This window comes from Erigeron canadensis, chromosome 8 (assembly GCF_010389155.1).
Source record: "Erigeron canadensis isolate Cc75 chromosome 8, C_canadensis_v1, whole genome shotgun sequence".
Taxonomy (NCBI): domain Eukaryota; kingdom Viridiplantae; phylum Streptophyta; class Magnoliopsida; order Asterales; family Asteraceae; genus Erigeron; species Erigeron canadensis.
The window spans coordinates 3,929,727-3,946,793 of NC_057768.1; positions in this window are offsets into that span (position 1 = coordinate 3,929,727).

Below are 17,067 nucleotides of genomic sequence, written 5' to 3' on the forward strand. Positions count from 1 at the left end.
GTGTTATGCTTGTTTTCCTCGTGAGATTGTGTAATTTTCCCCGTCTTTTTCGTTTTTATTTTCTTTTTTACATGAACCAGCCACTTGGCAATCCATATGTTTTCAAACGTGACATGTTTTCGGTCCTCAATTATTGTGTTTAGTTATTTAGTCACGTTCGTTATTAACTTACAAACCTATTTATTATCATCAAGTCCATATGATCTTTTAAAAAAGAGCAATGCTATATCCACAAATAAAATTTTACAACAAAAACAACAAACACAAACAAAATTTTACAAACAAAAACTACAATCACATAATATCCGTGATAAACATTTAAACATACTTTGGTTTAATATAATTTTAAATACATAAAAAGGTTACCAATTTTTATAATTAGTTCATACTAATTAAAAGTATGAATAATATCATTTTAATTATATTGTTATGTACAATTTAATTTACACTAAAAAAATTTTAAGTTAACAATCGGATGCCATGAACGATCCACAAAAACTTGTCTATAACTCGTCACTTATTTGACGAGCAAAAACCGATTTCTTCAACCGACAAGGGCATGTCTATCTCGCCAGTTTGCTTAGGGAAAGTGACACATCTCGCTTTGCAAAGTGATGTTGCTTAGAAAATTGCAAAGTCATATTAATTTTCTCATTACCTTTCGTATGGCATGCCCATAAATTAAAAATATATTACACTAAGACTTTTTTAAGTTAACAATCGGATGCCAAGAACGACCCACAAAAATTGTCTATAACTCGTCACTTATTCGACGAGCAAAACCGATTTCTTCAACCGACAAGGGCATGTCTATCGCGTCGGTTTGCTTAGGAAAAGTGACACACCTCGCTTTGCAAAGTGATGGTGCCTTGAGGAACCCCCTTAAGGGAGAGGGAGTAGTCAACCCTTCCCCAAACTTTACCGCCAATGAAAACCTTCCACCTCAGTTTTTCCCAAACTTCTCCAATCTTCCCTAAATCACTTGCGCTACTTTCTGCAAACTTTCCACAATCTTTATCTCATCATTTCTTTTTAATTATTTTCAATACTATATAATTATATAAAATTATACTCGTAACATCTTTCATTATAAATAAAAATGTACTACTTTTAAAAAAATATACCAAATAAATAAAACAACAAAATATACCAAATAAATAGAACTCTTATAATAGTTTAGTGGTTAAAAGTAAAATATTTAAAAATGTATAAATTATTTTGGAAATAGATGAAAGTTTAAGGTTAAAACTATAAATTATATCATGATGTGTATATCTGGGAAGGATGTTACATCACATAATCCAGGTACTAGGCATAGAATTCTTAATCTTGTTCTTGAACTAAATGGTACAGGTAAGGTCACGGTTACTGCAATTAAAAAGAAGATTGGCAATGGGAGAGACATCGAATTCTGGAATGATATCAGGCTGAAGAATGTCCCTTTATCACAGAAATATCAACGCCTCTACATGCTTGAAAATCAAAAGAATTGCAAGATAGCGGATCGTTGATATGGTTACAACCTATGGAATTGGAGTCGCAATATAAGAAGAGGCCTTGAAGATTCTTCTTTGAAACAATTGGCTGAGCAAGTTAATTTTGTTACTATAACTATTTTGAATGATCGTTGGAGCTGGTATTTTGAAGGAGTAAATGAGTTTACTATGAGTAGCATAAGAAAGCATATAGATAATATCACTCTTCCCTCCGCATTACATGCCGACTAGATGGAATACCATTGCTCCTCGGAAAGTTAATATTCATGTTTGGGGGGTGTTACAGGACCGTATTCCCACTAGATGTAATCTTTGGTTCCGAGGTGCTCATAATAATTCTCTCATATGCCCTATGTGGAAATGGTTTAAAGACGACTTTTCACATCATGTCTGATTGCAATGTTGCTAGAAAAGTGTGGACTTTGATATGTAAATGGCTCGATCAAGATCTACCGTTTGATATGGAGCATATTGATTTGCTAAACCACGTGGAAGACAATTACAAAAGTGACACCAAAATCATTATTCTTACAGTAATATATGCTGTGTAGTGGGAGCTTTGAAAATTCATGAATGATACTATTTTTAATTCACATAAGAGTCGTGAAAATGGTCTTTGAGGACTCCGTCATCAGCTACTCGTATCAATGGTTTCGCTACATGAGGAAGAAGATGGGGATTGGTTGGGACGAGTGGATCAAGAATTCAATTCTATCACTCGTTTTGCAGTATTAGTAGTTAAAATCTCGAGTATAATCTATTATTTGTAATTAGTTGTAATCTCGAGTAGTGTCTTGCTAGATGGTCATTTGATTTAGCTAATACAATTCTGCCGTTCTAAAAAAATAAATTATATCAAATATATGTTCTTATTTCGTTCTCATCAATTTCTTCTTCATCCCACCATATCCAAATCTCAAAAAAAAAAAATAACAAAAGGGAAAATGTCAAAATTACTACCGTTAATGGGTCTTCTACTTTCTCAAACCAACCAATCAATCACCTCCTCCACTTTTTCTCTCCTCTCTCCTCTTTCCCTTCGATCAGTGAAGCTCCCCCATTTTCCTTTTCTCTCTCCATCGGCAATAAACCATTTCCCCGATTCCACTCCCTGCCCAGCCCTTAGAAACTTGCAAAGTCATACATAAGCTTTCGTATGTCATGCCCATAAATTGTATTTTGCAACTTTATGTCATTACATTTGATATATTTTACCGGAATAAAAACTATAGATTACAAAAACGTATTTGTGTAGTCAAAGACGGTTAAAAGTGTCAAAGAATTAATCATAATCAAAACTTTTTAAAAATGACCACAAATTGTAACAGTTTAAATCATATTTCCACCACATTAGATAAAGAATCTCTGATCGTATCTATAGGTATACATTTCGAACCTTACCTAAAACGTTTTAGGTCTTAAAAATTCTTGGCGAATGACTGTTTGTAATTTGTAGTTGAAATTAAAACAAGAAGATTTAACAATTTGTGTTCGGAAACCACCAAACATCCGGCAAGAACCAACCTGCCAGCCTAATCGTTCCATGTGTTTTATAAAACAACACTTTCAGCCCTTATAATTTGAAGAATGACAATCGAACAAGAATCTTTAAACTTTGGAGTGTACCTTTATTAAGTCATTTCTATATTTGAAGTAACGGCTAATTTAAATTAGGGCATATTTTATACAAATTAATCTGAAAATTATAACAATGCCATGTCTGATCACTACAGAAGTCGACCTGTCCTTTTAACAACATTCGTGGACAAGCACTATTAAAAAAGAAGTAATAATATTAACAAGAATAATAGCTTTAGCTACGTTTACAATTAACAAAATACGTTTCATGATATAAGTCATTTAGTGTGTTCTTTCAATGGATTCTACACATGATAGCCTAGGTATTAATTATATATGGTTCACAAATTTCTTGACTATTGTAGAATTCACCTTTAAAATCAGGATCATCTCCTTTATAGTTACTTGTATAGTTGAAAAGATAATAAAATGTAGTCTTTGTCATACTTGTTCATAAAGTTACCAGGAATCAAAAACATATAAAATAATTGGATTTTAAAAAAGAAAATTATGAAATTGATAAATTAAACCAACTATGAGAACTTAAACATCCAACTTTAGGTGCATTTGATCCAACAAAAACAGTAAAAGTTTTATCTAATAAAAAATAAACAACTTAATTGCTTCATCAAAGATATACGTCTCAATTCCAATCATGTTAACCCGATAATTGTCAAATTTATTAATTAAACGTGCGCTATTTTATATAATCAAATTGTAATAGAAAAACGAGTGTATAATTCTCACATAAACACGGTCTAACGACTATGCATACTTCGAACATTTTCTTTAATCATCCTCAAGTTATCTATTCATTAAGATTGTAACGTTTTGTGCGTACGATATCAATAATCAATATGTATGACTACTAGGGTAACTGCTTGTTTGTGATCTAATTAGTCGCACTCAATGTTAAACCAAATCATATAATTAGTTACCGACAACAATTGTTAATCTATGTGTATACCACTCATAGAAATTGTCATTTATGCATTTAGACACCAAAATAATACCACATTTTTTCATCATATATATTATCATTAAGAAAGGAGTCACATTAAGTTATTAACCAACTTTTCGGTACTTCCTAGTTAGCTCAAGTGGTTGATCACTTGCCTTACAAGTAAGAGGTCTTGGATTCAAGACTTGCGAAGTACATAGGAAGTCTTTCTATGAAGGCTTGGCTTGGGTATACCCAGGTTCAAGTCTGAGGAGGCAGGGTTTACCCTATTGATCGTCGTGCCTTAGGGCGGGATAGTAGGGAGTTTTCCCTCATCGGATATTTGAAATAGGCATTTCTACTTCGAGGGAGCTCTCTAAAGCGGACCCGGTTAAGACAACGTATGCAGTGGCGGCTTAAGGTTTTTAGAGGCCTCAAACGAGATTAATTTTGGGGGCCTAGTTCATTACCATATAAACTAAAGTAAAAAAAAAAGTAGCTCGTCTTTTATTATTGAACTACAAGTAATAAAAAAAAAAATATGCAGATGTTGATGCAAAAATCAAAAAGACGTTACTGTAATGCAAATTATATAATGATACTTAATCCAAAATTCAAACACTAAGTCTAATATACAAGATTTGGAGGCCTTAGAAATTTGGGGGCCTAAAGCGATCGCCTAGTCCCATAGTACTGTTGAGCCACCTCTGAACGTATGTTAGACCTCACGCTATCGAATCGCGACATGAAGTTCTTAAACGAAATTCACCTTAAAAAAAAAACCAACTTTTAGAATATATATATATATATATAAGTTATATAGAAATAAAATAGATAAAGTGGCTAAAATTAGGAAAAAAACAAAGTGTAAGGTTTGCTTCCCGAAAAAAATATTCTCTGACCAACTTGTGTAGGTCACGTTGCTTTCCACAATGCTGGATATGTTTTGTTTAGTTTAAGATCTTTAATTAATTAATGGTACTAATATTATTATGGAAAATAATTAATCAACCTAATTGGTGTGCCTAAAGATATGCCTAAAACCTTACGAATTTGACATGTGGAATGCACTAATTTTCTTTCCTAATATTGCCCTCTGATTTTTCCACATGTCATCATCTTACAATTAGACACAACTTTAAGCATACCAATTAGGTTGATTTATCATTATCCTATTATTATTATTCCAACTATATAAAAAGATTTAAAATTTTATTAAAGAAATAAAATAAGATAAAAGGAAGGTGTTAGGAAAGCCCATGACATGCTTTTGTTTTGATTTATTTATGTGGATCGGCGGAAGGAAAGCGTGTGGGTTACCATCCGTACGGTTAAACAACTAACAAGAAAAAACGTCAAAGGTTGTTAGTTTGACTGTAAACAACCCACGAATATCGACGGTATAAGAACGTTTTTATTTAAAGTCGAACAATTGGCCGTAGGTCACACCAATAAATAAATACATCATTTTTTTAATATTTAATGTATGATTGTTAAGAATGCATGAACAAATGTAAACCTGAAATTAGTTATTTTAATACATCTAAAGATTTTTGCCTCACACTTAATCGAAACACATAAAAAGCAGCATGGTTGGATCAGTGGTAAACACCCTTGTTTCTGGAAACAGAGGTCATGGGTTCGATCCTCATCTCATGCAAAGGTTAGAGGGTCTTTTCTACCATTTAGGTAGAAACTGGAAACAGCCTCTCTACTTAGATAGAGGTAAGGTATGGCTACATCTTAACCTTCCTCATACACCATCGAGGTTTTGGGGCTCAAAACCCACAGAAAATAGCACTGAACAGTTACTTACTTTTACTTAATCAAAACACATCAAGTTAATAAGTTCGAAAGGGTGGAAAGCCGCTGATGAAGACAGTTTTCTTTTTGTACTTTTATCACTTATAAAGCTTTTAAATTATTCAACAAAAAGAGAGAGAAACTACATTATTGAAGAAATAGTAAATCATGTAATTAGTAAAAAGCAATGCAACATTCTTAATTCTTTCACAGCGAAGAACTTCTTTTACATTTTTCCTTACAGATTCCTTGCTAGGAGATGTGGGGATAAATATCTTGTGTGACATTGAAATGTTGGATAAAAAACTTTCCGATTATTAATTTTCGATGCTGTTAATGATAAATTCATAACATTTTTTTTCATATAAAACAAATAATGATTTAAACAGTTATACATTATGCATAAATATACATAATGGATAAAATACATTGTAAATTTATCACAACCGAATAGGTGAAGGATCTGAACAAGTATAATAAGATTAATCACACAAGGTTTCAAGTTTTTAAAATTTTATAGGGAGAATTTTATATATGTCTCATATTGGGACCCTAATTACATATATACTCATTTTAAATTAATAATTTCATATATTTTTTAATTTTGTCTACATAATATCATATTTATCTGTAAAATTATTTATAATTAGATTTACATTAAAAACTTCGGTACTTCATAAAAATAAACCACCGAACTAATCTCCAACGAACAGCCCATGCATGTTAACATAATTGGTAAATATAATGTTTGATCAATATATTCAACGTGATAATCAAAATCACTCATACGCCCAAAACTTAATCAACACTATATCTACTTACACCAAATATAGGTGCAATAAAAAACAACAAAATCATTAGAATTTTATGGGTGTCTAAGAATAGTGCAATGTAAATAATCAAGAATGACATTATTAGTAAAAAAAAAAAAAGACAAATATTTATGAGGCCCTCTGAAGATCGTATTGAATTTTTATTGGTAAACTCTAAACCTAAACTATTACTTTCTAAATCTTCATAAACTATATTCAAAAGACATTGTAACAATCAAAGTCTCAAAAAATGTATATCTATGAATGGGTATATAATTTATGATTTGGATAAATATAATATAATCTAAGCAAATATTTGGGTATATATAAAGTTATTAATTTAAGGTGGATATATATGTAATTAAGGTACGAATATGAAATATATATGAAATTATTAATTTAAGTTGGATATATTGTCTTGCACGTAGCTTAGACAACGAGATGTTGACCATAAACCGTTATAAGTATTCAGAGGGTTAAAATCACTAAGGATTGAACTCAAGACATTTGATAAAACCGAAACTCAAAGTTTATGAAGCTTTTTATACAGCTTTGTACTATTTAATTAAATATTTGGATAAGCTTTTCACTGGTTGAAAGATTTTTTTAAAATAGGTTGAGGAATTTCAATTTTTTTGAAGAATTTTATACTCTCTTCATAGTTAAAAAGTATTTAAAAAGCTTATTAAAGTTTAACTATTGAAACAATAACTTCATGAAAAACTTTTATTTTAAAAAACCATTGGAGATATATATCATTATACTTTAAATATTTGTTAGTTATGTACTTGGGTACGTATTCCGCGTTGATAATATCATAATCTGGTAAAATGGGTGGCTCAAGGTGAAATTAGTTGGAAATACAGGCTGGATTCAGAAACAGAATGAATAAATGATTCCATACATCCCTGTGTATGTATTTCAGTCTTTTACTATTACCAATCGCCAGCTCATTTTCATATCTATGCACACTTTCCTGAATCCTTCCCAACCATATTCTAAGTTAAAGCTAAATTATTTTTAAATTATATATATAAAGATTATAGTTAATTACAGAAATCGTCCCTTTCGTGGTACCCAGCTTGCAGGTTTCATCTCTAACTTTCAAAATTTACAGTTTTAGTCCAAAAAACTTTACTCCGTCAACAGTTATAGTCCTGGCCATAAACGTCCGTTTAAAACCATGTCACATGATTCACACGTGATGGGTAATCTCGTAAATTGGCTTAAAAAAACTCAGAGTTAATTACAGAAATCGTCCCTGTTGTAGACGGTCATTTGCAACTTTCATCCCTAACTTTCAAAAAATTACAGTTTTGGTCCAAATTTTTTATTCTCAATCTATATGAAAAGAAACATTTACACACACAAAAAAATCCTAGTTATCCAACTTCTTCTATTTCTATCAGATATAAATTCACAAACAATCTTAACTCACACCCTACTCTCTTTTTGAAAACTAGAGATTCAGACTCTCTTGGATTTAAGTGTTTATGGGTTTTAAGTAATTGATTTTTTTTTACTTAGTTTTATTTTTGTTTTGAGAACTTATAAAAACAGAAGAAGAGCTAAAAATAATAAAGATGGTGAGATTTTTATAAGATTTTTTTGTTTATTAGTTAATTGTATATAATGAATAGATCTAATATATATATTTATATATTATGTTTGTATACAGATCATGTATTGATATGAAAGTAATGAGATTTGGAGTTTCATTAAACTTTGGATTAAATTTGTGTTTGATTTTGGATCTGGGATTGTATCTGTGATATATGTTATGCATTAGAAATCCAAATGATTTTGTGTTTAATTTTATTTTGGATTTTGGAACAAAACTATAATTTTTTGAAAGTTATGGATGAAAGCTGCAAGTGACCGCCCACAACAGGGACGATTTCTGTAATTAACTATGGGTATTATTAAGTCAATTTACGAGATTACCCATCACGTGCGAATCACGTGACCTGATTTTAAACGGACGTTTATGGTCAGGACTAAAACTGTTGACGGAGCAAAGTTTTTTGGACTAAAACTGTAATTTTTGAAAGTTAGGGATGAAACTTGCAAGTTGGGTACCACGATAGGGACGATTTCTGTAATTAACTCTAAAGATTATATTGTGTTTGTCACTAGGACCTAGGGGTGATCAAAATTCGGGTCAACCCGTCAAAACCGTTTAACTGGCTCGAAAAAAACCGAGCCCGACCCAACTCGTTAAGTATATGGTCCGGTCCACGGGCCTATATTTTATGAAATATCGGGTTGCGGGCCGGGCCGGGCCGGGCTAACCCGTGGAAAAACCCGAGAACCCGTCAACCCGGCCAACATTGACATTACATTGTTATATGACTCATGTAGACTCACATAAATATATAATATATATTATAATAATAATATTTTTACTAGTATTTTTATATATATTTCAGTATTTGATTTGGTTTTCAATTCCATCCAACAAAGTTTTTTGTAAGTAAAATTATGTTAATAATGTAATTAGGAATTCTCACATAATTTCTTAATGTTGTTGTTGATAGTTAAAACATAGCCAAAACGAGAACCATAATAAGATATTGTATTGTAGTCAAACCATTATTACGAAACCATAACAACACTTAAAAACCATGAAATATATTGTTATTATCCGGGTTACGGGTTGTCCCGCAAAAAACATGAGCCCGCATGCTAACCCGGACTGGACCAACCAATGAAACATGAGTCGGTCCTCGGTCCACATATTTTGAATTTTTCGGGTCAATGGCCGGGCCGGGTTGAGCCCATGATCACCCCTATTTGTCACAAGTATCTCTAATATATATTAAAAGAAAAAATTTAAATAGTAACATGAAGTAATCTTTACCCTTCATTAAATTTTTATTTTTATTCTTCACCCTTAGATCATATTGTTTACATTATTTTTTACTAAACTTTTATAAAAAAAATGATATTAGTCCTCTAACTTTAGATAATTTGCTTAAACTAAAACACAATATTAATTACACTTTTTTTTAACTATCTAATTTTTTTATTTATCAAATTTTTTTTCAGAATAATAATATCCATCTTCTTGTATTTTTAACTAGATTATTGACCCGCGTAACACGTAGAGAACACATTAAAATATTTATTAAAAGTTATAAGGGATATATATTAAGACATGCTTTACAATTGATTTTTTGTTATGTTTTAATTGTGAATATCAAGATCAACTTAGTTGATGATATTGCTTCAAATATTCAAAACGATGAACGACAAACAAGAGTCGAAGTTAAATAAATATATGGTGTCATATCATGACCCGATGTAAGTTGTATATCTTAATTATCAAGTAAAATATTATATTACCATATTGTATGTTATATAACTAGATTATTGTTTCGCGTAATATGCGAGATAACATATTTAATTTGTGACAAGTTATCGTTTCATAATATCATACATTGACAACCATATATAAAAGATGTTGAAAATAGATTAATTAGTATCATGGTGCCAAAGTTGTAAATTAATTAGTATCTTGTTGTTAATGTATGTCTTTATATAGAAAAGAAACATAAAATCATGAAATTTTATGTTTCTATAAACAATTAGTAACATTTCAAATTATTGTGTCAAGTGATAGTTTGAAATTCAATATAAACAGATTTTTTTAGCGGAATATAAATAAGAGCTCTATTTGGATTTGACTTCTCTTTAATTAGTGTGACTATATTAGTCATTTTTTACAATTTTCACGTAGTTTAATGTTTATATAAATATACATATAAAGAAAATTTAAGAAAACAAAAGTAGTTAGCATTTGAACCACGCATGTCTGAGATGAAACCCAGTATTATTGAAAACCCTCTTAATTATCCACTCATACAAACTTCGAAAGTGTGATTTATACCCTGATGGATTTCCTTAAGGTTTAAGACCTTGCCAGTAGCTCACCTTTTGAAAGTTTACTTTTTGTGTTTATAGTTAACCTTTTGAAATTTTTAAAATTAATTTCACATCAATATATTGAGGTTTCGGATTATGTACTTATAGTTAAATTTTTAGAAATTTTCAAATGATTTTTTTAAAATCATGGTTGAATTGTATTATTAATATTAATAATATTTGAAGCAAATATTGGATTTATGTAACAAATTTAAAAACTAAAATATTTAGGAAATTAAAATCTTAAACTTTTAACATTCTCTTTAATTAACATAACTTATGTAAAAGCAAATTATAATATAATCATTAAGATTTGAAAGTTCATAATATAATCTTATAAGAGACCCTAAATTTCAATTTCTAGATTTATTAGGAAAAACATATAATAAATAACTTATTAAAAAGTGTCAAATAATAAGTTTTTCAATTTGATAGGATCAACAACATAAGCAAATGTTAATTAAATGAAATAAAATATTTCAATTGGTTAATAATTATTTAAGAAAATCGTATTTTTGTATATATTAAAGTAAAATTATATTTTCTGTATATGATGCGAGACAATATAAATACGCGAAATAAACACAATAAGTTTTAAGGATAACATAATTATTAATTATAGATAAAACATGTTAAAATACAGTTGTATTGTTATTTAAAGTTTTATTTGCATAAAAAATGGCTAGTAAGATATATAAATTTTGGTATAATGACAATGTAATGTTAATACATCTAATACTGGTGAATATAGTAATATTCAAAATTGTTCTTTAGTGTAGCTGTTTTCTATAATATGGTTGTTATATATTTGTATAATGACGATATAAAAGTAAATATAAACAAAACACTTTATCTACTATAATTAAATTTCAAACCAACTCATTTAGGTGGGTTGGCCACCATGAAATCATTGAGAGTTTGTTGTCTTGAGGGACTAATGTTCAATTCTTGTCGTGGATAAGACTGATAATGACAGCTAATCATTGATGCAAAAAAACTCAACATTGAGGTTTCGTAGGTACCAATTCGGTACACGGGATCAAAAGGTTCCCTTCGATCTACCCTGTGATTTAAATGAAATTTCAAATTATATAAAATCAAATACTCGATTATAAATCTTAAACTACATTATGTATCTATTTAATAAAATAACATATTTATTTTATGTGTTTTGTTCGAATAATCTAACTTCCAATAATAAACTAGACAATCTAACTTCCATATTTTTGTGTTTTGTTCTAGTATTTTTCCGTATTTTATAACTCTTTTTTTAATTTTTTTTCCTGTAATATTTTGTCAAAATATAAAAGATAATTGTTCTTGCATTGAAATTTAAATATGCGTACGAAATGAAACTAAGTTAATAAAAAAATTTAAGGCTTGTAATGAAAAATTCAAACTTATTATGTTTTTATAATTATATATCAAGTATTCAATCTCTCTATGTAACTAAAAGATGATAGTTTCATAGGTGACATTTTTAGTTTTTTTTTGTCACATTAGATTTCTAATGAGGTGCTATATTTTCCATTTAAATTGTTATATCTATGTTGCCATGTACAATCTTTATCATCAATTTTGATCATAATCATTAATCATAATCCTAATCATTATTATTTAATTTTCCATTTTATATATAAGTACAAAGATTATATACATTATACTACTTTTTTTTTAATTAATTCAATGATAGTTATCTTTTATCAAATAAGATTATTTATTATATTATGTTTATTTTTTGAAAAGTATTTATTATATTATATTTAATAATTATATATCATGAGAAAGACTTTTATGATTTAAATATTTATGTTTCATTAGTCTTGCTTTTATACTTGGCGTATATAATATATTCATAAACTATAATATTTTTTTTATTGGTCGTAATCTGATAGTACTTTATATTACCATAACTATGAATAATAATGTAACTATCAATTATTGTTTTTATATTTATGTTCTCAATTATCTCGCATAACATACGAGTTTAATCTATTAAATATACAAAATTTAATTATTTCAAATACAAGGACTAATATTGTGTTTCTTAATATTAGTGATTAAACATTAATGGTGGAAACTGTATATTAGTGATGGAAAACAAAAAAGTATAAATTATCCAAAGTAGATTGACTAATGTTGTGTTTACTTAATATTAAATTTGGTAATGGTACTATTATTTAGATCTAAGGGTTGTAATCAAAAGTTTGAATTCATCTAACGGTCCTTGTTTCTCCATAAAAGAATTTATCACGTTGTTATATATATATATATATTGGTAGATTAGGGTCTTTGTTAAAAGTCCAAATTTACATTATACTACTTTTTTTTTAATTAATTCAATGATAGTTATCTTTTATCAAATAAGATTGTTTATTATATTATGTTTACTTTTTGAAAAGTATTTATTATATTATATTTAATAATTATATATCATGAGAAAGACTTTTATGATTTAAATATTTATGTTTCATTAGTCTTGCTTTTATACTTGGCGTATATAATATATTCATAAACTATAATTTTTTTTTATTGGTCGTAATCTGATAGTACTTTATATTACCATAACTATGAATAATAATGTAACTATCAATTATTGTGTTTATATTTATGTTCTCAATTATCTCGCACAACATACGAGTTTAATCTATTAAATATACAAAATTTAATTATTTTAAATACAAGGACTAATATTGTGTTTTCTTAATATTAGTGATTAAATATTAATGGTGGAAGCTGTAAATTAGTGATGGAAAACAAAAAAGTGTAAATTATCCAAAGTAGATGGACTAATGTTGTATTTACTTAATATTAAATTTGGTAATGGTACTATTATTTAGATCTAAAGGTTGTAATCAAAAGTTTGAATTCATCTAACGGTCCTTGTTTATCGATAAAAGAATTTTGCACCTTGTTATATATATTGGTAGATTAAATTTTAAAAAAATAATTTTTTTATTCACTTAGTATATAAGGTAAAAAGAAGATTTGTAAATTATCAGTATGTGTATTGGACAAAATTGTAACATGGTATATAATAAGTGAAAAACCCTTATCAAATATTTCTAGATAAAATAATTACTATATTGTCAAGTTTTGAGTTATATGTTCACGTTATATGTAGTCGTATGTTCACATGTGAACAAAAACGTGAATAAATTCATTTATAAGTTCACAAAGACTATTTTGAAGGTATTAAAAAAAATTCCTACTACAACATATATTTTTATAACGTTTCACATATAAATGAACTTTAAAAACATATAATCCAATACATATTTTAAGAGTTCTTACGGTTATTGAAAAAAACTTTCTCAATATAATGAAATTCATATATTTTTTTATAGCATCTATCATTTTCAATACCATTTAACATTAAAATATATCAAAAATAGTTATATTTTTTCTTTGCGTCAAAATAATGACAAAACTTGACACATAACATAAAAGTCCTTCCCTTGAGAATATTTAGGTTAAAATGTTTTAAAACCTCTATAATTTCAAATAGTAATTTAATTATTACTTATAAAGTGTCAAGAAAATAACCTTTAGTATTATTCTTCATCTAAAAAATACAATTGTAAAACAATATAAATGAGAAAGATAGGAAAAAATGATAAGTTTGGGTTACAATATATAAGACGATACGTAGAAGTTATGTTTAATATATTTTTTTTATCATGCTTATGTTGAAAAAATAATTGATGTTGAAAAATTCTTTTAATTACTGGCATTGTCACATTATAATAATTTACCTTTATAAATATTTATAGTTACATTAATTATGACTTTACGTTCACATCTAATATTCATGCAGCTTGTTGGCCGTTGTATTCATATGCAAAGGTAAAAATCTAATGTACTTAGGTGGTTATAGTAATCTTTCATGTCATTTAATAATAATAATAATAATAATAATAATAATAATAATAATAATAATAATAATAATAATAATAATAATAATAATAATAATAATATGATTAATTAGTAAATCTAAAAATGGAAGTTGATGTCATCAAAATCATCTAAAGAGAACAATTAAAAGTGGTTTTTCATCTAATGGTTGTAGCTTTTTTAAAAATCTTTTTAAGGCCCTCTTTTATTATTATTGTAAGATAACTCGATTTTTTTTCTTAAGCCTTTTTCAATCGTGAGCTCATGTCACAAAATATCTTAAAACATATATTCACAGATGAGGATTTTTATAGTTTGAAGATTGATATATTCTAAAAGAATATATTTTCGTGTATGATGATTGGATAATGATATGATAATTGTCACTAGAATCATGATCTCATGTTATATACTATATATATGTTACTTGGTGTAATTTGCCCTGAGAATTGACTAATATATATTTACTTTCTAACATAAAAATACAAATATTTACAAATTTTTTTATAATTATATTATATATATACTTGACGGTGATCAAAGAAAATAAAATGTCTGATTTATAGTTTTTTTAAAGCAAATAAAGATGTAGGAAGATATTTATGTTTTCATTGTTAGTTTGTGTAATTGTTTTTATTTTGTTTTTTATTCTTCCAATCTTTTAATCATTTAATGTTTTTCTTATTATATCAGCTTTTTATATGTATAAATATATATATTTTTTTATATGGTTTTGTCACAAGTATTAGTTCGTATTTCTTATAGTAAAAAGTATATGTCGGTCTAGCTAATTACATCTTTAACTGTTTATTAAGCTAGAGACTAAAAGTTTTACATGATAAATATCAAAAGTTGTATTTGAAAAATACTTGAGATAAATATGAAAAGACAATCGAAAGTAACTTACCAGGTTCATGTTAAAGTAAAATTGGTAAAGTATTTTGTATCAATTGATTCAAACAAGAAAGTGGATATGTATACATTATTTTAATTCTGTTTGGTGTCCTAGAATGGAGAGGATGAGGGGTTTATAGTTGTATATTGACGATTCTCTTATTGGTAAGGCAAAGCCTCTTGTATGCCAAGTATATGTGTGTTGTATGTGTATCGTAAGTGTAGAAGATGATTGTAAACCGTATATTGTCCCCTTTTATAGGGTGTAAATGTTTTGTTCTCCAATTAGGGTTTTTCTCTATTAGAATAGATTTGTTGCCGATCATGAGGAGATTCGTAGCTATCTTCTGCGTAACCAACTATATAAGAGATAAGTGCAGATCTTGTTATGGGGAGAATGTATATCCTTTCCATAATTATCGGTTCCAGAGTAGTCTGCGTGTAGGCTCCTGGAGGCTTGATGGGTAACACCAACAAGTTCAACTAGATCTATACTTGGTCGTTGATCGGGTTGGAAACATTAAAATATATCGATAGAGCATGCAAAACACGATCAATTTTATCTCATAAAACAAAATTATCTTACATTAGAATCGTCATTGGTATAAAAGATGACATTATGAAATTTGTAAAGATATTTAAATTTAGTTATCTTAACCGGGCTGTATTACATAGTTTCCTTATCAAATAAATCATCAATTTAAATCTTTTGGCAAGAAACCTTATCACCCAAGAATTTAGACAGAAAAATTCAATCATTTCAAGTTGCTACGATGATTGTTATTTAAATTGATACAATGAGTGTTGTACCTAACTGTTGTTACCAATCTAATTTTGTTCTTCTATGTATATTATCATATTAGACGTAGACGTAGATGTAGATAGGGATGGTAATGGGACAGGGATCACCAGGAATCTTAATCTTCATATCCATATATACTCGATACTTGCAATCCCCACCACGGTCCTCATCCCCGTAGAAGAATTAGATTACATTCTCATACTCGTCCCCATCGGGTAATCGGGGATTTCATGTTTGAATAAATATTAAAAAATAGATAAGAGAATGTGTAGTTCAACCTTTTTATAACGTGAATTTAAAAACCATAATGTGATTTTATTAAATATATATAATTATTCGGGTTCGGGTATGAGAAATAGGGGATCTATTGTTTTTCATCTTTGTCTCCATCCTCACCAATGAAATTACATCTTTATACCCGTGCCCATTCTTTGGTCAACTTGGAGATTCCCCAGTTAAAATGAGTTCGAGTATCACATTTCCCATCGGACGCAGGTATATTTATCATTTCTAGACTTAGATATGATATTAATGAAGATTGGGCATTTATCATGATTCAGAAAGGAAATTGATATAAACTTGCATGAATTGTGGATTCGGATTGTTTTTTTTATTTATTTTGTACCTGATTATTCTTTTCAAAATCCAAATTTGTTGTCTTTTTATAGTGGGTATTAAAAATTGATATCAACTAAGATCTTCCACATAAGATTAATAGTATTATTGATTATTAACTGGGTTATATATATTTAGTTAACTTTATTGAAAATATTTTAATAGTTTTAGGTAATTACCATTAGGAAACTTGTCTAAATAACAATAACACAATTATCATTAAAAATAATAATAAGAAGAATAAAAAGTGGAAGTTGATTTCAGTATTAATTAGCATGAACTTTTGAATAAGTTATTTATTTTCTTTCA